The sequence below is a fragment of the Tamandua tetradactyla genome, chromosome 14, assembly GCF_023851605.1.
Source record: "Tamandua tetradactyla isolate mTamTet1 chromosome 14, mTamTet1.pri, whole genome shotgun sequence".
Classification (NCBI taxonomy): Eukaryota; Metazoa; Chordata; class Mammalia; order Pilosa; family Myrmecophagidae; genus Tamandua; species Tamandua tetradactyla.
In genome coordinates, this window is record NC_135340.1 from 22,668,217 (window position 1) to 22,693,272 (window position 25,056).

A 25,056-nucleotide genomic window follows, 5' to 3' on the forward strand; every position below is an offset into this window, starting at 1 on the left:
CCCACCACATCCCACCCATCAACTCAGTTGTACAATTAAGAAACCTATAGTGGAAGCCATCTTTGACTCCTCCCTCTCGTCTCCCACCACATCCCACCCATCATCATTCTACTACCTTCTCCATGTCCATCGCCCACACCCTAGGTACAAGCCATCACTACAATCTCTTGCCTATACTGTTATAACAGCTTAAACAAGTCTCCTGTGTCTGCTCTAACATCCCTGAAGTAAGAAAGCAACTTTTAAAGAAATGTGATCATGTCTATTCCATGCTTAAAATTGCTTCCACTGCCCTTAGGATAAATTTTAAAATTCTTGACAGGGTCCCCAAGGCTTGTATGGCCTCACTCCTGCCTACCAGGCAGACTTGTCTCCGACACTGACTGCCATTTCACTGACCTTATTTCAGTTCTTTCACCCATGCTCCTTCCCACTCAGGGTTTTTCTAGAACAAAGGTCACTGTTCTCAGGGAGCTACCATTTTAACTGGGGTGAAAGGGGACGTGGAAGAATACAAATAATAAACAAATAAGAATTGGGGGTAATAATTATTTCAATGAAAGAAATAAAAGAGTGATGTGAAAGAAAACAATACTGATTGTGGTAAGGCAGATGCGAGTAATATTACTTACTCAGGGAAGCGTTCCCTCAACCTTGATTAGGATCTCCTGCCACCAGGACTTCTTTGTGGCACTTATCACAGACCTATCTAAATAACTTGAACTGTCTAATCTGCCACTGTCCCTGAAATTTCTACTACAGTGCCTGACATATAGTAGGTAGTTAATAAACATGCTTTCAAGGAATGCCTTGGGTTCTTCCATTTCACAAGCTGAACCATAAGACCACAATCAGCTAAACTATCCAAGCCTCTGCCAGAGCCAAAATCAACAGTCACCAAGAGAAATAAGAGAGGTTATCTGTTGCATCTTCTGCCTTCTCCATGAGCCTCAGCAATCCCCTCTCTGCTAACTTTAATATACTACTTCCTATATCATATTCCCTGCAATGTTTCATAAAACACGGACTTAAGCAACAGCTGGCTTCCATTTTCCCAATCTAATCATGTATAAAAATAAAACATCACTTACATTATCATAATCATTTCCACAACAAATGTGAAAATGTCACAGCCCTAACTACAAGATTATAAGGAGAAGCAGGAGGCTTGCATGGGATTTTGTCAAAGGCAGATGTCAGCTACTCAAGTTCCATTTTCAGGACTTGTTTCTAAGCAAGTCTACTCCTCGCTGACTTCAATTTCCTCCTTTAAAAATGACATTTGGTAGATTCCCTAAGGTTCTCAAATTTTCCTTTTTCTTTTGATTACTTAAAACATCCTTTAGTTTCCGGTGCCTGCCCATGTAAAAAAAAAAAAAAAAAAATCCTTCAGTAACATGAGACCAAACCCCTCTTTTCTCCATTATAAGAACAATTTCTACTACCAGATTAGCTTTAAAAATTAAGATGTGATGCTCAAAACATGTACTACTAAAGTGGGGAAATTTATTTTAAAGTAATTGATACTCCATGGTATAACTACTGTTAAGACAAAATTAGAAGCTAATCAAACTGAGCAATTCTCACTGAACTTTCAGAGAAAAAACAAATCATTTTAAGACTTGCCTCTTGTGTACTTGGTCAAATGCCTATGAACCACAGTGTCTAGGGAAGATTCTACTCCAGCACTGCTCCAAACATCCCTCTTGTTCCAGATATGTCACCTCACCCAACCCGAGCGGTCTGATCCTTCTTTTGAAATTTAATCCTTTGGAAAAGAAAAGAAACCAGTAATCTAACTAAAAAGCCTCTCTGCTGGTAAAGAAAAAAAAAACAAGCACACAAATTTTCCCCAAAATGTCCTTCCTCTGGATGGATGCCACCTTACTCATGCACAGCTGGTGTTTGCTCACTAAAATACTCCACTCATAAACAAGACCCTTCTATTCTATTATCACTGGCATCTATTAATTTTCAAATTGTCTCTACCAAGACAAAATTTCTATGCCATGAAGCTTTTAAAAATAACCATTCTAGTCAGTACCCAATTCATTCTGACACAATTTTTTAATTCCTCAGTGAACTCTTAAAAGAACAAAACTTGCCACTATTTTGAGCCAAAGAAAACAAAACAAAAAAAAAAATTGGCTAACAAAATGGCAAGCAGACAACTGCTTAAAACCAATATACTATATCAATTAAAACATTTAAAACTGTCATTGTTCAACCTCTACATATTTAGCAACTTAGATAAGTCTTAGAATTCATGTATGTCTTTATTCCAGCCTTAAAATGTACTGCTACTTAAAAGACAATTTCTCAAATATACCCCTACTTCCAAGGGGTATCTTATTCAGATCTATAGGCCTAAATACTACTTATATTCTGATGACACCCAAATTTAAATCTCATGCCTCACATCTCCTTTGAGCTCGGACTTTCTCAACATATCCACTCAGGTGTCTACTGGGCATTTTAAGCTTAAGGTGTGTAAAAGGGAACCTCTGATTTTAACCCCCAGCCTCTTCTTCAGAAGTCTTTTCCATCTCAGGAACCATCACTACTATTCATCCAGTTGCTAAGACCAAAACCAAGGAGCCATTTCTTTCCTTCACCATTCACATCCAATTCGTGAGCAAGTCCTCCCAGCTCTACCTTCAAACTAGTTTTGAAACCTAACCACTTATTACCTCTACCACCACATTCCAAACTCTCACCTTTATCCTGGACTCCCGCAGCAGCTGTGAACTGCTGCTACTACCATTCTTATTCCCCCACAGCCAGCTCGCAGTGCAGCCAAATCCTTTCACTGACCATGTCTCTGCCGTGGTCAAAAACTCTTCACATCACTCTCAGACAAAAACATCCAAATTTCCACCAAAGCTTATAAGGCTCTGCTGACACAGCCCCTGCTTACCAATCCTTAGTCCACTTTAGTCACTCTGGCCTTCTCGCTTTTCAAACAAGTCAAGATGAATCCACATAACCATTTCCCAATTCTTTCAGATCTCTGCTCAAATGTCATGTCTTCAGAGAGCCCCTCCCTAACAACCCTACAGTACTTCCCATCACTTTCTATCCCCATACACTACTTCATTATTTTCCATACCTTTTATTACTGAGTATATGTTTATTATGTCTCTTCCACTAGACTATAAACTGCTTGAGGACAGAAATGCTGACTAGCACATGGTAGACACTCAGGAAATACTTTAATGAATGGTGAAATTATCTTTATTTGTAGAAGCATTTATCCTCATTTCATATAGATAGACATTATTGTACGTGAGAGGAAAATATGTTATTTGAAGTAACCAAAAGGAAGCTTCAATGATCCAAGTTCCTATTTTGCCTTTTTATCAGGGTCAGACCTTACAAATAGGATAAGCCCTTTATAAGGCAATCGGAGTGGCTCCTGACACAAGACTCTTCTATCAGTACCAGGTAGCTCCCCAGAGAGTTTCTGCTCAGCGCTTCCACCTCCGTTCACAGTTTCCCACTAATGGAATAAAGAGATTGTCAAGGTTCAGACTTCTAAAAATTACAGTAATTATAAAGCCTTCTCTGACTTTAGCTACAGACTGGTCACGTTGGAAGATGTGCTATTATTTGCTATTAGATGTCTGTAATAACTGAATACTTAATTACCTTTGTTCACAGGTGCTCTTAATTTTTAATCTCTGACATCATCACTTAATCACATTTCACTTGGTAATGGTATAAAAAAATAATACCTATGTCTTAATTTCTATGGCAAGTCCCTTTCCATTACTAAGTAGGTACATGGAAATTCTGCATTTGCTATTTTGTTGCATATATAAACAGTGAGACCAACGGTTAAAATCAACACCAATGGATTTATGCTCGCGCAGAACGAGAAAGAATTTCATTAATGTTTCTTGGCCAGGATATTCTTCAGCAGCAGGAAATGTTTTAAATAGCCTACTAGAAACATGATATGGATATCTTTTTCCGTTGAGTGAACTGCATTTTTAGATCATTTCTAAAGGAAATGCATATGTGGGGAACAGGATTAGGACATGTTGACCATCTTTTATTTAGGCTACCCTAAATAGCTGAAAGGCAACCAGAGCTTTGGTTAGTTTCCATGGTGACTGGCAAAGAGCCCCATTACACTCCTGATTACATTCCAGCATAAGTTTGAGAGCAAAGGCTGTTTCAGGGTTTGGAGAAGGCTTATGCTTTTTGTTCTAATAACGTAAAACCTAAATGGAGAGTAAACCTACCTTCATGCACAAGATCTAGACTGCCTTCAAAGACCACCTGAATCACTTTCCTCCCTTAATTCATAAATGTTACATTGTTTAAGAGCCACACCTAGTAATCCAACTTGTCATTTATTGCTGTAAGAAAATCCTAATTGTTATCTGTCCTGACAGCAATAAAATCATCTTTGAAAGCAATAGTAAGATAGCGTTTCCTCCTTCTAGCTCAGCTGAAAAATAGCCAATTGTACTTTATCATTCAATGAAGTAGAACATGCTGCCTTTCTCTTTAAGCAGATTTTTTTGTAAAAATCTCTTAGGACTTTTACAAAAGTACAAAGGAGACATATCCTTTTGGAAGATAAGAAAAGAGAGAGCCTTTCTGAAGAAGCTTCTTAAGAATAGTGGCTAAAGAATGATTTAAAACAGCAATCCATTTTCTATAAAATTGGTTGATGTGGTTAATTTGGCAAAGCATTTGAGAAAAGGAGGAGGAAGAACATGGTGAGAGGTTCAAGTTTCTGCTTTATTTTGTCTCATTACACCAACAATAAATAAAGACCCTTTTAAAAGTGTTATTTCCCTTTCATCTGAACGCTCACGACCCATTTCTGTGCAGCAGTGCTGACCCTAGCCCTTTCACCCAGTTCAACTGCCAAAAGCGAACTATCACATGTTCTTGACCAGAAAGAATGAGTTGTAATGTGAAATGTTTCAAGGCTAAAATTAAAGATTTAAAATGCCACAACTGAAAACAATACTGATCTGATTTCAACTTCATTTTCACAGCCATTAATCTTACCACAGCTTGTTTTAAATCTAACATTTGCCCACCTGTGCCAGTTTGATACTGTAGCGTATCTCAGAAAAGTCATGTTCTTCAATCTTGATTTAAATACACAGGGTGGGATCCTTTTGATTAAATTGTTTCCATGGAGATGTGACTCAACTAGTTGTGGGGGTGACTCTTTGACTGGATTGTTTCCATGGAGTTGTAACATGATCAACCGGTCACAAAAGGGTGGCACCTTTTGATAAGATGGAGATGTAACTCTGCTCAATCAAGGTGGGTCTTAAATATTTTACTGGCATCTTTTGGAGCGTCACAGAGGGAAAGAGCTCAGAGCCAACACAGGCAGAGACATTTAGAGATGTGGAAAGGAAACACCCCTGGCAGCACTGGGGAAGCTGTTTGAAACCAGAAGCTAAACGGCCAGAAGAAACCAGCCATGTGCCTTCACAGCTGACAGAGGTGTTCAGGACGCCACTGGCTTCCTTGGGTCAAGGCGTCTTTTTCTGGATGCCTTAATATGGACATTTTTATGGCCTTAGAACTATAAATGTGTAACAATAACTCCCCTTTATAAAAACCAGAGATGGCTCTGGTATTATTGCATTCTGACAGCATTAGCAAACTAAAAACTACCCCATAAATTTTCTGACACACAGGAATAAAATTCAAACATATGTTTTTGTATGTTTTGTTGCATGTGTTTTAATTGAAATTAAAACATTGAGACACGGGTTAAAAACTCACTTTCGCTAAACAAATGGAGACTGTCTAAGCCAGGAATACTCAAACTTTATTGTCTCAGGATCCCATTACAAGTCTTAAATTATTGAGTACTCTTAAAGTGACTTTGTTTGTATAGGCAATATCTACTTATATTTACTACAATAGATATTAAAACTAAGAAATTAAAAAATATTTACTTATTCATTTATCAATAAATCCTCATGCATTAACAAAGATACCATATTTTCAATGAAAAAATAACTATTTTCAAAACAAATAGATATCTTAAATAATTCATGGTTTTAAGCTGATAGACTGGCATTCCTGTTTTTAACCACAAAGCCATGTTCTCAGTTAAAAATATAATTTAAAGAATATTACCCTTAAAAGTTCAAATTTAAGAATTATAGTAAAATCACAAAAGCCAGATCTGTAACATCAGGAAATTCAGTGTAGAAGGAAGTGGAACTAAGCACAGGTACATGTTTATAAACAAAGCATCTAGTTAAGTGCTATTGAGGCTGGAACTTGAAGGAATCTGTGGGAACCAATGGGTATTTGTATAATTTGGTGGTAGCCAGTGTTGTCTGGTTGAAAACCAATTTAGAAAATAAATAAATAGCTTGCTGGCAGTCATGTTTTTGTGAATGTCAAATAAGATTAACCTTATTTAGTCCATTGGAAGAGAAGCTTTAGTCTAATAATATAGATAACCTTCTTTAATGAAAAAAAAAATGAGTATTAAGAGTGGCATTATTTTGCATTTCTACAGCATTTTAAAAAGATCTGGCTTAAAGATTCTGACCCTGACAGCTGGGTCCTCATATCTGCTTCTGCATTCAGTCTTTTGTAATATCATACCTCATGTAGCTTCTGGGAAACTCCACTCAAAATAAGAGTGAAAAAGATAAATACTGTTAAAAAATATTATTAAAAAAAGTTAGAACATTTCATCTAACAGCAGCAAATCATTTTTCTCTGGTGAACACGAATTATTCTCTAGGATAGACTACATGTTAGGTGACAAAACAATCTTGAGAGTGAAAATGAAAACACAATTTACCAAAACTTATGAGATGCAGCAAAGCAGTAGGGAGAGGGAAATTTATGGCTCTAAATGTTTACATTAAAGAAGATGATCTCAAATCTCAGACCTAATGTCAAAACTGGGGGATCTACAAAAAGAGCAAACTAAACCCAAAACAAACAGAAGGAAGAAAATAACAGATTAAAGTAAAGAAAAATGAAATAGAGAATAAAAGAATAGAGAGAATCAACAAAACCAAAAGTTCATTCTTTGAAGAGATCAATAAAATTAACAAAACTTTAGCTAAAGTAACAAAGAAAAAAAGAGGATGCAAATAACTAAAATTGAAATGAAAAGGGGGACATTACTATCCATCTTCTAAAATAAAAAAGACTATAAGAAGATACTATGAACAACTGCATGCCAAGAAACTAGATAGCACAGGTAAAATGGACAAATTCCTAGAAACACAGAACCTATCTATACTGACTCAAGAAGTAACAGAACACTTCCAAGAAGATGGCAGAACAGGACAGGCAGAACTCACTTCTTTACCATAAAACAACTAGAGAACAGGCAGAAAACAACTAAAGCAGCAGTTCTCAAATCCAGGTGATCAGAGAAGGACCTTAGCATTATATAAGGAAAACCTGGATGGAAAAGCAAAGAAGTGACGACTAAGAAATTGGGGTGACTGTACTCAATCGTGACCATTCCTAAGGTCCACCACCATGCAACAGCCAGGTCAGGCAGCTGAAAAGTGGCACACCCCAACTTCAGAGAGGTGGGGGAGGCAATCCTCTCAGTCTCGCAGTAGCATTCCTGTGTAGGAAACTGGGAGCCAGTAGACTTTAGTTCATCCACACACAGAGACTCTGCTCCGGTGCCTAGCGCCTACCCTTCATCCCTGAAGCAGGCTGTTAGTCGGTGTCTGGATTGGGGAGGCATCTGTGAAGCCCTCCCCTTGGGAGGAGAGAAGGACTCAGAGGAGAGATGATCTGATATTTGGTCAATGAGAAAGATAGTCTGGGTCCCACTGCCTTGATCCTAGCTACACAGGGCCTCAGGGTTCTCTCTGCATACAGGAGCAGAGAGGCAGGGGCTAGGCAGACACATTGCAATGCCAGGGACCCTTCTCCCACCCCCAAAGTAGTCTTGCTGGCCAAGGAAAAGCAGTTGCTAGCTGGTGAAGTCAAACCTTCCAGTCCTGCAGTCCAGAGTCTTTCCACACAGGTGTCTGGGTATCACCAGATTCATCACACCTACAAGTCCTAGTCTTTGCCGAGGTGCACACTGTCCATCTACTGACCCCTGGAGCTGGCAGCTTCCAGAACAAATAGGGACACGCACCCTTTACTGGATTTTCACCTGGACTGGACCCTGCCCAGCAGTCAACTGCAGTCAGGGAGAGGTAGGGTTGCAGGGAAGAGGTGGCCCAACAGCACCATCTGCTGAGAAGACTGTGAAAGTCTGGCAAACTGCTTCTCTGCCCAGCTTCCAACAGACTTCTGAAAAAGCTAAATCCCGAGTTAGGGCCTGGCCTTGGTACGATGGGGAATTATTGACAAACTAAGTGCCAAAGGAGACTGTGTTAGTTAGATTCAGTTGTCAACTTGGCCAGGTGAGCATACCTAGTTCTGTTGCTGTGGACACAAACCAATGGTACATGAATCTCATCTGTTGCTAATTATACCTGCAGTCAGCTAGGAGGTGTGTCTGCTGCAATGAGTGATGTTTGACTTAATTGGCTGGTGCTTAAATGAGAGAACGCAATGTAGCACAGCCAAGCAGCTCGGCATTCCTCACCTCAGCACTAGCAGCTCAGCCCAGGCCTTTGGAGATGCAGAAAGAAGTCACCCCGGGGAAAGTTGTTGGAACCCAGGGGCCTGGAGAGAAGACCAGCAGAGACCATCTTGTGCCTTCCACGTAAGAAAGAACCTCAGTGGAAAGTTAGCTGCCTTTCCTCTGAAGAACCAACAAAATAAATCCCCTTTTATTAAAAGCCAATCCATCTCGGGTGTGTTGCATTCCGGCAGCTAGCAAACTAGAACAGAGACCTTCAACACAAACCCAAGCAAAAACAAAATACTAGATGAGCAAAGAAAACCAACCTTCAAAATAATGTTATCAAAATAATCAAATGCCAAGTAACTGACAAAAAAATCATAAACCATATGAAGAAGAAGGAAGATACGGCCAAGCAAAATGAACAAATTAAAAAGCCAGAGGAAACAGAATTTGGAACAACTAATCAAAAATGTTCAAACAAATGTCCTAAATAACTTCAATGAATTGGCTAAAAGATAAAAGATATCAAGAAGACATTAAAAGAGCATAAAGAAGAATATGAAAGAATAAATAGAAAAATAGAAGAGCTTATAGAATTGAAAGATATTGGGGATACTGTGGCTCAAATTACTAGACCCACTATGTGGGACATGACTCTCAGGGGTATAAGTTTCCCTGGCAACATGTGACATGAGTCCCAGGGATGAGCCTGGCCCTGGCATCAGGGGATTAGCAATGCTTTCTTGACCAAAAAGGGGGAAAGAAATGAAACAAAATAAAGTTCCAGTGGCTAACAGATTTCAAATGGAGTCAAGAGGTCATTCTGGTAGTTACTCTTATGCAAACTACAGCCAGATACTGCAAATTGCCACAGTATGTCAAGCACCAACTTACAGTATTCCTGAAAACCCTAAAGACGACACTGGGCTTTAGCTAAGACTCTATAAAAGTTTTCCTTATTATGTATTTTTTTTTTCAAAAATAAAGCCTCCAGATTGTTCCTCTGCCAGATAAGCCCTAAAATCCAGAGGTACCAATCTCTCCAAGGATATCAATCAGTTTCATTCCTCTACCTCATAATGTCAACACCCCTTTTCAGCATGAAGAAGTTAGAATGGTCACTGTCCAGATATCCCTGAAGACTGAGAGAATGATCAAATGGGAGGGAGGCATTGTAACTGACAAGTTAGGATTTAAGAAATGATTATGACTACTGACTTATTTATATAAATATTTCTATTTAGTTTCTAAACTAAAAAGTGTATTAGACGGTTCAGGCCCACCCAGGGATGCCAAAAAAGTGTATTAGAATAGCCAGAAGGAAATACCTAAAATCGTTGAACTGTAATCCAGAAGCCTTGATCTTAGAAAATGATTGTGTGACTATACAGCTTTTATCTTGTGACTGTGTGACTGTAAAAAACCTTCTGACTGACACTCACTTTATTCAGTGTATATAAGTAATAAAATGAAGACATGCATGAAAATATATATATACTAGAGACACACAACAGCAGATTTGAGGAGGCAGAAGAAAGAATAAGCAAACTAGAAGGCGGGGCAACTGAATTCAAACATACAAAGGAATAAATGGTGAAAAAGATGAAAACATTTGAATTGGATCTCAGAGAAATGATTGACAACATGAAGTACATAACTATAAGAATAACTGGCATCCCAGAAGGAGAAGAGAAAAGGGCCAGGAGAATTAGTTGAGGAGATAATAGGGGAAAACATACTAACCCTTACAAAAGACATAAATATGCAAATCAAAGCCCAATGAACTTCAAATAGAATAAATTCAAATAGACTCATTCCAAGACACATACTAATCAGACTGTCAAACACTGAAGAGAAGAAGCGAGTTCTGAGAGCAGCAAGAGAAAAGCAACTCACCACATGCAGGGGAAGCCACATACATCTGAGCACATACGTCGGGCACCATGGAGATGAGAATGCAGTGTTATGACATATACAAAATTCTGAGAGAGAAAAATTGTCAGCCAAGACTTCTTTGTCCAGGAAAGCTGTCCTTCAAAAGTGAGGGAGAGTTTAAAATTTTCACAAATAAACAAATTCTGAGAAAATGTGTTTACAAGAGACTTGCCCTGCAAGAAATACTAAAGGGAGTTCTGTCAGCTGAAAAATAAGAGACAGGAGAGAAAGAATTGAAGGAGAGTACAGAAATGATGATTATCAGAAAGGGTAACCAAGAGGATAAAGAGAGAGAAAAATATTAGATCTGATTAATAAAAGTTGGCCGAAGTAGCCAAAAAATAGTCAAAGCAAGGATAGCTTTTACAGTAATAACACTGAATGATTAAGTTCCCCAATAAAAAGACACAGATTGACAGAACAGATTAAAAAATAAATGATCCATCTATATGCTATTTAATGACACTCACTTTGGACCTAAAGCTAAAAATAGGTTGAAAGTGAGTAATGGAAAAATACATTACACACAAGCAATAACCAAAAAAGTGGAAGTAGCTACATTAATAACAGATAAAATAGACTTTAAATCCAAAGATGTTAGAGGAGACAAGAAAGGACACTATAAAGGGATAAAAGTGGTATTTCACCAAGAAGAAATAATAAGTATAAATGTTTATGCACCCAATCCAAAGAACCTTAGGCAAATAGCAGCAAAAATGAAGGGAGCAACAAGACATTTCTACATTAGCAGTGGGAGTCTCCAACACACCACTTCCTTCAATAGATAGAACAACTAGAAGAAAAAGGATCAGTACGGAAACAGTGAACCTAAATAATATGATAAATGAATTAGATCTAACAAACATATATAGATCATTGCATCCCCAAACAACAAGATATACATTCTTCGCAAGTGCTCGTGAAACATTATCCAGGACAGATCATATGCTGGGACAAAAAACAGTTCTTAATAATTTTTAAAAGATTGAAATTATTCAAAGCACATTCTCTGATCACAATGGAATAATGCTGGAAATTGATAACCACCAAAGAACCAGAACTTTTACAAACATATGGATGTTAAACCACACACTCTTAATCCATCAGTGGGTCAAATAAGAAATTGCAACAGAAATCAGTAAGTAGCTGGGGACTAATGAAAACAAGAACACAACATATCAAAGCTTCTCCAGAGGATAAGGTGCTGAGAAGGAAATTTATAGCTCTAAACATCTACATTAAAAAGAAAGGAAGAGCTAAAACCAAAGGCCTAACTGATCAAATGAAGAAACCTGAGAAAGCAGCAAACTAACCCCAAAGCAAGTAGAACAAAAGAATTAACAAAGATTAAAGTAGAAATAAATGAACTGGAGAACAACAACAACAAAAAAAAACAGAAAGAATCAATAAAACCAAAAGTTTGTTCTTTGAGAAGATCAACAAGAGTGCAAACCCTTAACTAGACTGACAAAATCAAAAAGAGAGAACAGGCAAATAAAAGCAGAAACAAGAGAGATCAGTATCATAAATCCTGAAGAAATAAAAAAGATCATAAGAGGATACTTCTATACAGCTGTAAACCAAAAAAAATAGACAACTGAGATGAAATGGACAATTTCTTAGAAACACATGAACATCACATACTGACTCAAGAAGAAACAGACCCCACCAAACAATCACAAGTAATGAGATTTAATCAGTCATCCAAAATCTCCCTACAAAGAAAAGGGCAGGGCCATACAGGGGAATTTTATTAAACATTACAAGAAAAATTAACACAACTTTTGCTGAGACTCTTCAAAAAAACTGAAGAAAAGGAAACACTACCTAATTCATTCTATGAAGCTAACATTACTCTAACATGAAAACCTAATAAAGAAAGGAAAACTAGAAGCCAATCCCCTAATCAATAAAGATGCAAAAATTCTCAATAACATACCTGCGAATCAAATCCAATGGCACATTAAAAGAATTATACACAACCTCTAAATGGTGTTTATTCCAGGCATGCAAGGGTGGTTCAACACAAGAAAATAAATTTATGTAATATACCACATTAACGAATCAAAGGGAAAAAAAATCACATGTGTGGCGCCGGCTCCAGCTTACCCAGGTTAATTCCTGCGAGCTCGCCCCAAACCCACCCAGTGTACCGGTCGCGCGGCCCGGCTGAAGCTATCAGCGGCACACATGATTATCTTGGTTGATGCTGATAAGGCCTTGACAAAATTCAGCATCCTTTCTTGATAAAAACACTTCAAAGGTAGGAATAGAAAGAAACTTCCTCAACATGATAGGGCATATATGAAAACCCAAGCCAATATTTTACTCAATGATGAGAGACTGAAAGCCTTACTTCTGAGATCAGGAACGAGACAAGAATGACCACTGTCATCACTGTTATTCAGCACTATGAGAGAGGTTCTAGTGAGAGCAATTAGGCAAGAAAAAGAAATAAAAGGCATGCAAATTGGAAAGAAAGTAGTAAAACACTCATTAATTGCAGATGACATGATTCTATATTTGGAAAATCCCAAGAAACTGACAACAAAGCTATCTGAGCAAATAAACAAATTCAACAAAGGGATAGGATGTAGGACAAATGCATAAAAATTCATAGTTTTTCTATACACCAGAAATGAGCTAACTGAAGAGGCAATTAAGAAAAAATTTCCATTCAAAATAGCAACTGAAAGAATCAAGTACCTAGGAATAAACTTAACCAAGGATGAAAAGGACCTCAGACTACTACAAAACATTTCTTAAAGAAACCAAGAAAACCTTAATAGGTGGAAAGACAATCCATGTTCATGGACAGGAAGGCTAAATATTGTTAAGATGTCAATTCTGCCCAAACTGATCTACAGATTCAATACAATACTAACCAAAATTCCAACAACCTACTTTACAGGATTGGAAAAGTTAGTCATCAAATGAATGTGGTAGTGAAAGGGGTCTTCAATAGTCAAAAACATCCTTAAAAAGAAGAATGAAGTGGGAGGACTTACAACTTCCCCTGCCTTTAAATCTTATTATAAAGCCACAGTGATCAAAACAGCAAAACACAGTGGTCAAAACAGTACTGACACAAAGACAGACATACTGATCAATGTAATCAATTTGAAAGTTCAGAAATTGAACCTCAGGTCTATGATCATTTGAATTTTTTTTTACAAGGCCCCCCCAATCCACTGAACTGGGGCAGAATAGCCTCTTCAATAAATGTTGCTAGGAGAACCAGATATACATATCCAAAGTAATGAAAGAGAACCCCTACCTCACACACTATACAAAAATGAACTCAAAGTGGATCAAAGACCTAAATATAAGAGCCAGTACCATAAAACCCCAAGATGAAAATTTAGAGAAACATTTAGTGATAGGAGGTTGGTTCTTACAATTTTCACTCAAAGCACAAGCAAAGAAAGAAAAAACAGATAAATGGGAACATCCCAAGATGAAACACTTCTGTGTTTCAAAGGACTTGGTCAAAAGGGTGAAAAGGCAGCCAACTCAATGGGAGAGAATATTTGGTAACTAAATATTTGTTAAGTGTTTGATATCCATATATATATAAAGAAATCCTACAACTCAACAATAAAAAGAGAAACAATCCAATTACCAAGTGGGCAAAATATATGAATAGACATGTCCCCAAAGAGAGAATACAAATGGCTAAAAAGCACATGAAAAGATGTTCATCTTCATTAGTTATTAGGGAAATCAAATCAAAACCTCAGAGAATTTTCACTTGACACCTTTAAGGATGGCTGCTATTTAAAAAACAGGAAACTACAAGTGTTGGGCAGGATGTAGAGAAATAGGAACACTTATCCATTGCTAGTGGGAGTGTAAAATGGTACAGCCACTGTGGAAAACATTTTGGCAGTTCCTCAGAAGACTAAATATTGAGCCAAATGACCCAGCAATTTCACTACTCGGTATATACCCAGAAGAACTAAAAGCAGGGACATGAACAGATATTTACCCACTGATATTCAAAGTGGCATTATTCACAATTGCCAAAAGATGGAAACAACCCAAGTGTCCATGAACAGTTAAGTGGATAAACTAAATGTGGCATATACACATGATAGAACATAATGCAGCCATAAGAAGGAATGAGGTCCTGAAGTATGCGACAATATAGATGAATCTTGAGGACATAACGCTAAATAAAATAAGTCAGATAAAAAAGGGCAGATATTGTGTGATTTCACTAATATGAACTAACTAGAATATGTAAACTCAGCGTCTTAAAATGTAAAATATAGTATTCCTGGAAATAAACCAAAGCTAGAGAAGGGGGAGCAGTAATTTCTTATGTTCAGAATGTATAAAGAGCTTGAACTTAAAATGTTTGGAAACAGATTGGGATGAGGGTAGCTCGTTAGTGGGAATATAAGGAACAGTGCCGTATTGTGGGCGAATTCGGTTGAAAGGTGTTGTTTAGAGTCATGTATGTCACCAAATAACACTACAAATTTAAATAAGTTCTTGCATGAACTGGTACAAACATCTGAGAGTTCATATTAAGAGTTCGTATTAACAAAGAATTAATAGTAGAGTGGTACTTGGAGGAAAAAGACCTACTGCCAACTACAGACTACAGTTAACAGTAATACTTAAGATTCTTTCATCAAAAGTAACTGGTGGGGCAGGCCACAGTGGCTCAGTAGACAGAGTTCTTACCTGCCATGCCAAAGACCTGGGTTCAATTCATGGTACCTGCCCATGCAAAAAAAAGTAATTGGTGTACCATACCAATACTAGGGGTCAATAACGGGGAACATAAGGGATATGGGGTATTTGAGGTTTTCTTGTTTTGTGTCTATCTGGTAATTTTTTTTTCTGAGTAATAAAAATTAAATTAAAACTGAATTGATGATTGCACAACTAAGTGATGATACTGTGATACTGTATCATTCAGAGGGAATATATGATAAATTAAGATATTGCAATAAAATCTGAAAAAAATAATAGATCTCAACAGACTAATAAAAAATAAAGAGATTGAATCAGTAGACAAAAACCTCACAACAAAGAAAAGCCCAGGACCAATGATTTCACAGGGACATTTTACCAAACATTCCAAGAATTAACACCAAGCCTGCTCAACCTCTTCAAAAAAATTGAAGAACAGGGATCATTCCCTAACTCACCCTTATACCACAGCCAATGAACATACCACAAGAAAGTTACACACCAACATTCCTTATGAATATGGATGCAATATACCACAAAATACCAGCAAATAGCCTCCAACAGAACATTAAAATAATTATACACCATGATAAGGAATGTATTTATCCCTGGTATGCAAGGTTGGGTCAACATAAGAAAATCAGTTAATGTAATATACTACATTAATACAATGAAGGAAAACACTGCTCATCTCAGTCAACGTAGAAAAGAAAATCCAGCATCCCATCTTGATTAAAAACATTTAGAAAAACAGGACAGGAGGAAATTTCCTCAAGATAAAGGGCATACATGAAAAATTCACAGCTAATATCATACTCAATGGTGAAAGACAGAAAGCTTTATCTCTAAAATCTGAATAAGACAAGGATGCCTATTGTCACCACTGTTACTGAACACTGCGCAAGAAGTTCTAACTAGAGCACTTAGGCAAGAAAAAGAAATAAAAGGCATCCAAGCTGGAAAGAAAGAAGTAAGACTTTCACTATTTACAGATGACATGACACTACTTATTGAGAACCCTGAAATACAACAACGAAGTTACTAGAACTAATAAATGAATTCAGCCAAGTGGTAGAGTACAAAGTCAACATGCAAAAATCAGTAGTAATGAAAATCAGAAGGAGAAATCAAGAAAAAATTCCATTTATAATAGTAACTAGATAACCAAATATTTAGGAATAAATCTAACCAAGGATATAAAGGATTTATCCATGGGAAACTACAAAACATTGCTAGAAGGAATCAAAGATGGCCTACATAAATGGAGGACATTCCTTGTTTATGCATTGGAAGACTAAATAAATACTGTCAAGGTGTCAATTCCACCCAAAGCAATTTACATATTCAATGCAATCCTAATCAAAATTCCAGCTACCATCTTTGCAGAAATGGAAAAAACAATCATCCAATTTACACAGAAGGGTAAGGAACCCCAAAAAGCCAAAGACATTTTGAAAAAGAGGAACAAAGTCGGAGGACTCACACTTCCCAATCTTAAAACTTATTAGAAAAAGCACATATAAAGAGAAAAACTTATTAGAAAGCCACAGTAATCAAATAGCTTGGTACTGGCACAAGGACAGACATATAAACCAATGGAATCCCACTGAGCAGAAATCAACCCTCATGTTTATGGCCAGCTGATTTTTGACAAGGGTACCAAGCCGCTCAATTGGGAAAGAAAAGTCTCTTCAACAAATGGTGCTGGGAAAACTGAATGTCCATAAGCAAAAGAATGAAGATGAATCCCTACTCACACCATGTAAAAAAATGAATTCAAAATGGGACAAAGACCTAAATACAAGAACCAGAATTACAACAGTCCCAGAACAAAACAGAGGGAAGCATTTTCAGGAGTTTGTGTTAGCGCTGATTTCAGAGACTTTACACCAGAGCATAAGCACTGAAAGAAAAAAAAATAGGACTTCATTAAAATTAAAATTTTTTTTTTGCACCAAAGGAAATAAACAACAACTTACACAATAGGAAAAATATTTGGAAACCACATATCCAATAAGAGCTTAATAGCCAGAATATATAAAGATTTTCTACAACTCAACCACAAAGACAATCTAATTTAAAAATAGGGAAAAGACTTGAAAAAACATTTCTCCAAAGAGATAAAAAATGACCAAAGAACATACGAAAGGATTCTTAACGTCTTCAGCCATTAGGAAAATACCAACTAAAACCACAATGAAATCTCATTTCACACCCACTAGAATGGTTATTACTAACAAAACAGAAAATTACAAGTGTTAGAGAGGATGCAAAAAATAGGAACATTTATTCACTGTTGGTGAGAATTTAAAATGATCCAACCTCCGTGAGAAACAGTTCGGCAGTTTTCAGAAAGTTCTTTATAAAATTGCCATATGGCCCAGCAATCCCATCACTAGGTTTATACACAAAAGAACTGAAAGCAAGGACTCAGATGGATATTTATACACCAGTGTTCATACAGCATTTTTCACAACTGCCAAAAGACAGAAGCAACCCTAGTGCCCATCAACTGATGAAAACAATAAACCAAAGGGGGTATATACACACAATGGAATATTATTCAGCCATAAAAAAGGAATGAAGTTCTGGTCATGCAACAACATCATGTTGAGTGAAACAACATCATGTTGAGTGAAATAAGCCAGACACAAAAGGATAAATATTGTATGATTTCACTGATACAACATAATTAGAATAAGCAAATTCATAGAGTCAGAAACTATAATAAAAGATTACCAGAGGCTGGGGAGGGCACAGGAAATGGGGAGTTAATGCATAGAATTGTACAGTTTTATTTGGGTTAATGGAAATGTTTTGGTAATGGATGGTGGTCATGGTAGCACAACATCATGAATGTAATTAACAGCACTGAATTACATATTTATGTGGTCAAAAGGGGAAGTTTTATGTTGTATAGATGTTACAAAAAATAATAATAAAATAAAATAAAATAAAAAACTGTATAAACAGTTCAGTGACCCCTAACGTAAATCATACACTGTAGTTAATCGTTCAATTATTTAAATGTTTTTATTGTTTAATCAATTAATTAGTTCATCAATTGTTTAACTAATGTACCACTCTAATGCAAGCTGTTAATAATAGGGTGGTATATATGAACTCTGTATTTTTTCTGTAAACCTATAATTTCTCTAATAAAAAAAAAAAAAAGCTAAGCCAAGCAATTTGGACGGAGACTTGTATGCAATAAGAACCATCCTACACTCAACAGGCGAAATCATCATTATTATATAATCATGATTAATCATTATTATTAATTTAAAAATTAATCATAATTTGATGATTATTTCATCATTATCAAGGTGGATGAGATTAAAAGGACCAATTAAGAAGTCACAGAAAACTCAAATGAGAAATTATGAAAGCTTTATCTAGGTTCATAATGGACAGAAGTGACTGTTTTTCAAATAAAAAAAGCTTAGCACTTAGTGACTGAGGTATAAAAGAGGTATAGGATAGGAAAGATGAAAGGCAAGGATGATGCCAAAGCTCCTAAGTAGACACCAGCAGATCTGGGGGGGTGGTCTTAAAACACTACCACAAATTTTCTGGCAACTTCCCATGAAGAAGTGAGGTCTATGTGAAGCTCATGATTACTTCAACCAACAGTTTAGCTGTAATGGGAAGGTATCAGGGAGGGTGAATGGCTGTGTGACTACCAAGGCTAGGTCATAAAAGGCATGAAGCTTCCTCCTTGTTCACTGGGATACTAACTCTTAGAGATATGAGCCACCATGTGAAGTCTTGGGCCACATGCTGTGAGGAAGCCCAAGCCACATGGAAAGGCCATAACTGACAGTCCCAGCTGAGCTCAGCCTTCAAGTCATCCAGACTAGATACCAGCCATGTAAGTGAAGAAGTCACCAGTAATTCCAGCCCCTTGCTAATTCAGTCTTTACAGGGGAGCCCCAGATATCATGAAACAATGACAAGCCATCCCTGCTATGCTCTATCCATATTCCTCTCCTTTTTTCTTTATATTATTAAGTTCAGGGTAGTTTCTTATACATCAATAGATGACTGAGACAGGTGGTAACCGTAAGTGAATTATTATACACAAGTAGGAAATTTTGGAGAAGAAATTATGATAGTTCCACTTAGATTTTTAAATATATTTATAGAACATCAAATGAAGAGCTGAATAAATTTCTGAAAACAAGATTCTGGAGTTTTAAAAAGAGGTAGATGTTGAAGATGCAGTTTGTGAAGACAAAGCAAGAACTTGTTAGCGTGACGGAGAAAAATAAGAAGGCTACGGAAATGGAATAATAAGAAAAGTTTAAAAAGGAAACAAAGATCAGAGAAAGACAGAAGAATCAAGACAGAACGGTGGTGTGAAAGTCAGGAGAATGAAATTCCATAAGATATCAATACCTGTGGTCAACAGTTTCAAATGCAGCAAAAAATCAAGTAGGACCAAGAAAGGAAGGGAACAAATAAATTTGGCAGATTGTTGGTGTCTTAGTGAGAAGGGATTCAAAGTGTGATAACAAGGAGTCAAATTACAGAAGTTGGGGAATGAGTGAGAATTAGGAAAACTGACAGTCAGGGTAGACTACTCTCTCAAATATTGCTATAATGAGAAATTAACAGAGAGGGCAGAAGCTTCTTACCAAAAATTGCCTTTGAATTGAAGAATGTGAAAAACAACAATGATTTTTCAATTATTACATCAAGCAGAAGTTTGAGGAGATTAAAGAAAGTCTGCTGATTCATTCACTCATCCAACAAATACGTTTTTTGATATTTTATTCATCTTTATTATTCATCTTTATTTTCAGAGCAAGGGGAAGGAATTAGTAAAGAGAAACTGAAGAAAACAAAAAGGAGTTAATGAGTTAAGGTCCTATAAGAAACAGGGGAATAAAGGATCAAGAGCCCAGGTAGATGAATCAGGACTCTTCCTCTGATCAGGAAGGTAAGGAAGTAATGATGACTACAGAAAGAGAAAACAGATGACAGAGGAAAAGGTACTAATGAAAAACCTATTTTTCTTGTGGAATAAGAGGCAAGACAACCTGCTGAGAGCGAAGGAACTGGCATGGGATAGAGGCCAGAAAGAATAGGTAAGATTTGAAAGAGTTGTATTTGAATGAAAGGGAAGTAGACTGGAGACAAGACAAAGATTCATCATGTCATTCAGAGAGCCAGACTCAAAGTAGAAATGACAATCACCCAAACAGCTCCCTCAGGCTGTTAATTAAGTAAGCTTTTTCAGCATTGTATCCCCTCAACCTAAGCAGAGTATGAGATGAAAGGCCCTCCATAAGTGTCTGAAAATAAACAAACCTATATATGAAGGAATAAGAACATAATTCAACAGAAATCTATTCTTTTCATTGAGTTATAAACTGATAATCTCCCATGTAAGGAGGTAGGTAAGTAGGTAGGGGGTGTGTGTAAATATGGGGTGGCAGGAGGTAGCATTAACAATTACCAAATATTTGCAATAAACTTAATCAGTCATGATATTTTCATTCCTCACCCTAAAAGAAATTCTCAGTTTTAGTAAACACATTTGCTATAATTACAAATGTTTTCCAAGTTTCTCTCATGACAGTACATGTCAAAACTTGTGAATTCAATATAAAACACACTTCTTACCAAAAAATTGCCTTTAAATTGAAGAATGTAGAAAAAAAACGATTTTGCTATTATTACAACAGGATCCAACCCCCTGCCCAAGTTTCCTCTATAGCTTTAAAGTAACTATACTTAAAACAAAAACTGTGTACTCTTGCTCGAAAATGGCTAACTAAATAGAAGGGTTTTTTCCAAAGAAATATAACTGCCCTATATACTTCTATGATCTCAAAAAAACTTGAGGACAGGCTAATTTAATATAGTGCAATCTCCCTGAGCCCCAACCTTACCAAAATTAATTGAGAAATATGGTTTCATCCATATTTAATCCAACTTCATCTCATAGCAACTATTATTATAATAATATGTACAGGCTGGCATTTGGAGTACTGTAAGTGCTAAGAAGAAGAGCTCGAATTTATTGAGCATTTACTCTGTACCAGACACTGTGCTTCAAGTGCTTTACATGTACTATCTCCTTTAATACTCTCCTTTAATAATGAGGTAGGTAATTATTTATGTGCCTAAAGTAAAAGCAAAGGTCATACAGTTTACAAGAGGCAGAGCCAGAACAAAGTCCAGGTCTACCTGTTGCCAAAAAGTTAGATTGTTAATTATCATACATATGTCCACCAGTGATGAAAATCATAGTGCTAGAAATGAGTGGTACATTATATGTTCTATTCCATGATTGTTCAATGTTTCAAAAGACAAAACCTCTATCATGAACTAAAATTTTCTAGTTTTTCCTAATATGATCACAGAACTTCAAAGGCTTAAAATAATCTTAGCTATGTTTAAAGAACCACTCATAATAATTTATAAAAAAAAAATGAGTAGGTCTGGAAAGAATAGGTATAAAGAAATTATGTGATTATGGGGAAAATATTTTGAGATAAATATCAATGTGGGAAAAAAACAAAGAAACACAACTCTCTGAAAATAATACTGCCTCCTTTTCCATCTTTAAGTCCAATTAAAATTCTAAATTATGATTCATTCTAGCAATAGAAAACAAGAAAAAATTTAAATTAGTTTTGCTAAAATAGTCAAATATGTAAAATGAAAAGCAACATTTATTTCAAAATATTACTTACAAAAAAGCCTTTATTTAGCTAACAATACTAAAAATATATTTAGAACTTATTATGTATCCGGCATTGTGCTGAGCACTTCGCATACCTTATCCCATTTAGCTTTTATTTTATTTGCTCAGAAAGAAAAGACATAATTTTGCATTGAAAAAGTTATAGACAATATATCCAACACTTGAAATTTGCCACATACAAAAAACAAATATGAAATATATGAAATATGATATATATTTACAATCTGCTTAACATGTTCTGCTGTTATTACCAAATGTATTAAGCACCTACTGTGTGCCATTAATAGACTAGGCATTAGGGATAAGAAAATAAGACCAAATTCATTGCCCCATAAGGTTCAAAGACTAGCAGAGGAGATAAGCAAATAACCAAACCTTTTATAAAATAACATGGAAAGCATAATTTCTTGAAGTATCATGGCAGAGAAAACAGCAAAGATCACTTAATGCTAGAGTAATATTAAGACAGAATTTCCAAAATAAGGGCCTGAATAAGGTAGCTGCATTAAGGAATGAAATGAGAGGACAATTTTTAGAAAGAGTTAAGTGACAGAAGCAGCAAGAACAGGTGATTGAGTTAGAGGCAGGAGTGAACCACAGTTACAGGATGAAGGAGAGTTTGGTTTTATACATGATAAGTTTGAAATGCTTGTGAAACACTCAAGTGGAAGTCTACATTAAACAACCAGACCGAAGGTCTGGCACCCAGGAGAGATACATTTGGAATTCAGAGGACACGGGTAGTAATTGGGGTAGTGGAAAATGAAGACATTACTAGGCAAGGAGTATAAAATGACAGGGCCAAACAGACCAGTTGGTACAATGTTTTTTAAGAACTGAGTATATGCCACTAAGCCAGAACAAACCCTCTAGCCCACCCCACTGCTCAAACAAAAAGAAACACAAAACTTTGCACTTACCACCATGAAACTTGTCTATGCACTCAATGTCTTTACATAGGAAATATTTATTGTGTATCTTCTAAGTCATAAAGCACTGTGCCAGCTGCTGAGAGTAGCTAAGGATTTTTTCATCATAGAAATCTAGCTAAGATAGGGGAAGTATAGCAAGTACGTTATAGCACAGGATCTGGGCATTTAAATCTTAGCTCTGCCATTTACTTTCTGTGTGACCTTAGACAAATTGCTTAGCCTCTATGCACTTCTGATTCCTCATCTATAATGGGGATCATCATACTTCCTATTTCCACAGCTGCTGTGAACAGTAAATGAGCCAAGAACCATTTCATGAGGATTAAATGAGTTAATACATGTAAAGCTCTTATAACCCATATACAGCAGCCAGGAAGGTACAACATATAAAGGTGAAGAAAATAGAGCAGTAAAAAGGTGGGAGAAAGACTGCAGTCTATCAAGAACATAGCATATTCAGCCTAAACTAGCTACAGCAAATAACCCACGTTGGTCGGAGCACAGAAACCATTTAGAAGAGTAACTGAAAATAAACCAGGAAGGGTAACCGGAGCCAGACAATAGAGTAACTAGAATGTCAGCCAAGGCATTTAGCCTTGACTCTGAGCAGAGCAGTACTGTGATTCCAATAATACTTTAAAAGAGTAATCTGGCATTATGTTCTGCATGGATTTGCACATGGGTAGTTAAGAAGTCATTGCAATAGTCTGCTAGTCTGTGAATACCACAAAGGCAGGGACTATGTGTCTCATTCATTTCTGTATTTCTGTATTCTCCAAACTAAAATAGTGCTTGGGACAGATAAGCAGCACTCAATAATTATTTGAGGTATCAATGAATCAATCATCCAAAAAGAACTAATATGAGCCTTAATTAGAGTGAGGATAGTGGAAACAGAAAGAATATATTAGAAAAATATTGCAGAGATAGAAACAAGGGTATCTGCTGGCTGATGAAATGTGTAGCAAGGATAGGGTAGAATCAATAAAGACTGTAAAACTGTGATAAATACTACGTGTTCTGCATTACAGGTTTCCATGAGAATCAAATATAATTATGTGTATGAAGGTGCTCTGTAAAAAACAAGTAAAAAAACACTTTTCACTAGAAAAAAAGGTAATCATCTTGGAAAGAATGTATTATATTTGATCTTGAATCTATCTCATCATTTCAAACCATGTTTCCTTAGTCTTCAGTAGACTGTAAAATCTTTATGAGTATACAATATGTCTGTTATACTTCATACTCTGTTACGAACCACAGTAAAATTTCATTAAATGTTGCTTTAATTAACACTTTCTCACTCCCATAAGAAACTATGATTGAATCAGTTTCAGCTATACACCAGCAAAAAATATAGATATATATACACACAAACACAGATTTACATATACATATAAATATATACACACATAAAACACTGTTTTATAAACCCAGTCTTAGAAAGCTGTGAGCTCCCAGAGTATATGTTTATTTTTCTTTATATTCCCACAGTATCTGACAATGAACAGGTGTTCAGTAAATGTTAGTTGAACTAAAATAAACTGAAATGCATTGACTAGGAACCTCCCGGAGTTTATAAATGGTTTCCAATGGCCTTCACATTTCCCTCTATTAATCTCACTGCTCTTCTCCACTGTGCATTAAAATTATAATGTAGAACATCAAGAGCCATAACGGCGGTAACTAAGAAGAAACAGTACGGAAAACCAAGAAATATTAATGTGCATGACCAGTGGTACAATGCTTAACCACAGGTTCGGAGTGAGAAGGACCCGATTTGCAGTGTTTCTCAATTTCCATGGTTTAAAAATTCCCACCACATCCTATTTCTGCTAACAACATGTCAACTGGCTCACAAAATTTCTGATATTTTAAAAATCTGCTCTGATGAGCCAGTATGGGCTAACTCTAGCACACCAATGGATGTAATGTTTAGATGCATAGTACTCATGACTCTCAAATTCTGCTCTGCAATACCACCTATTTCTCCAAAGGAAAGTACAAAAACACAAGTAAAGGTCAAGGAAAATCCACCCTCATTCCTATAAGATCTATACCTCAATCTGCAAAGTATCCTTCTTTTGAACTGGACATATGGCTCAGCCCCAAAATTCCTTTTGCCTAGGCCACTGATATCCAAACTTTTCTGATCAAGCACCCCATAAGTAAAAATATTTTTAAGTGTACTTCCCAAATGTTAATAAATAAAT

The 25,056-nt window shown here is 36.4% G+C and overlaps 1 protein-coding gene and 1 long non-coding RNA gene across 9 annotated transcripts in view; one reads left to right on the top strand and one right to left on the bottom strand.

Moving 5' to 3' along the window:
- Positions 1-25,056, bottom strand: part of NUBPL (NUBP iron-sulfur cluster assembly factor, mitochondrial) — a 298,898-nt gene that overhangs the window by 258,499 nt on the left and 15,343 nt on the right. The window lies entirely within an intron of this gene.
- LOC143655674 (uncharacterized) overlaps positions 18,891-25,056 on the top strand; it is a 52,300-nt gene continuing 46,134 nt past the window's right edge. For 2 of the 6 annotated variants that reach the window (XR_013162226.1, XR_013162223.1), the window contains exon 1: positions 18,894-19,067. This is a non-coding gene — a long non-coding RNA (uncharacterized LOC143655674). Of the gene's footprint in view, positions 19,068-25,056 lie in introns of all 6 variants that reach the window. The other 4 variants (XR_013162224.1, XR_013162227.1, XR_013162225.1 and 1 more) reach the window with 4 other exon arrangements.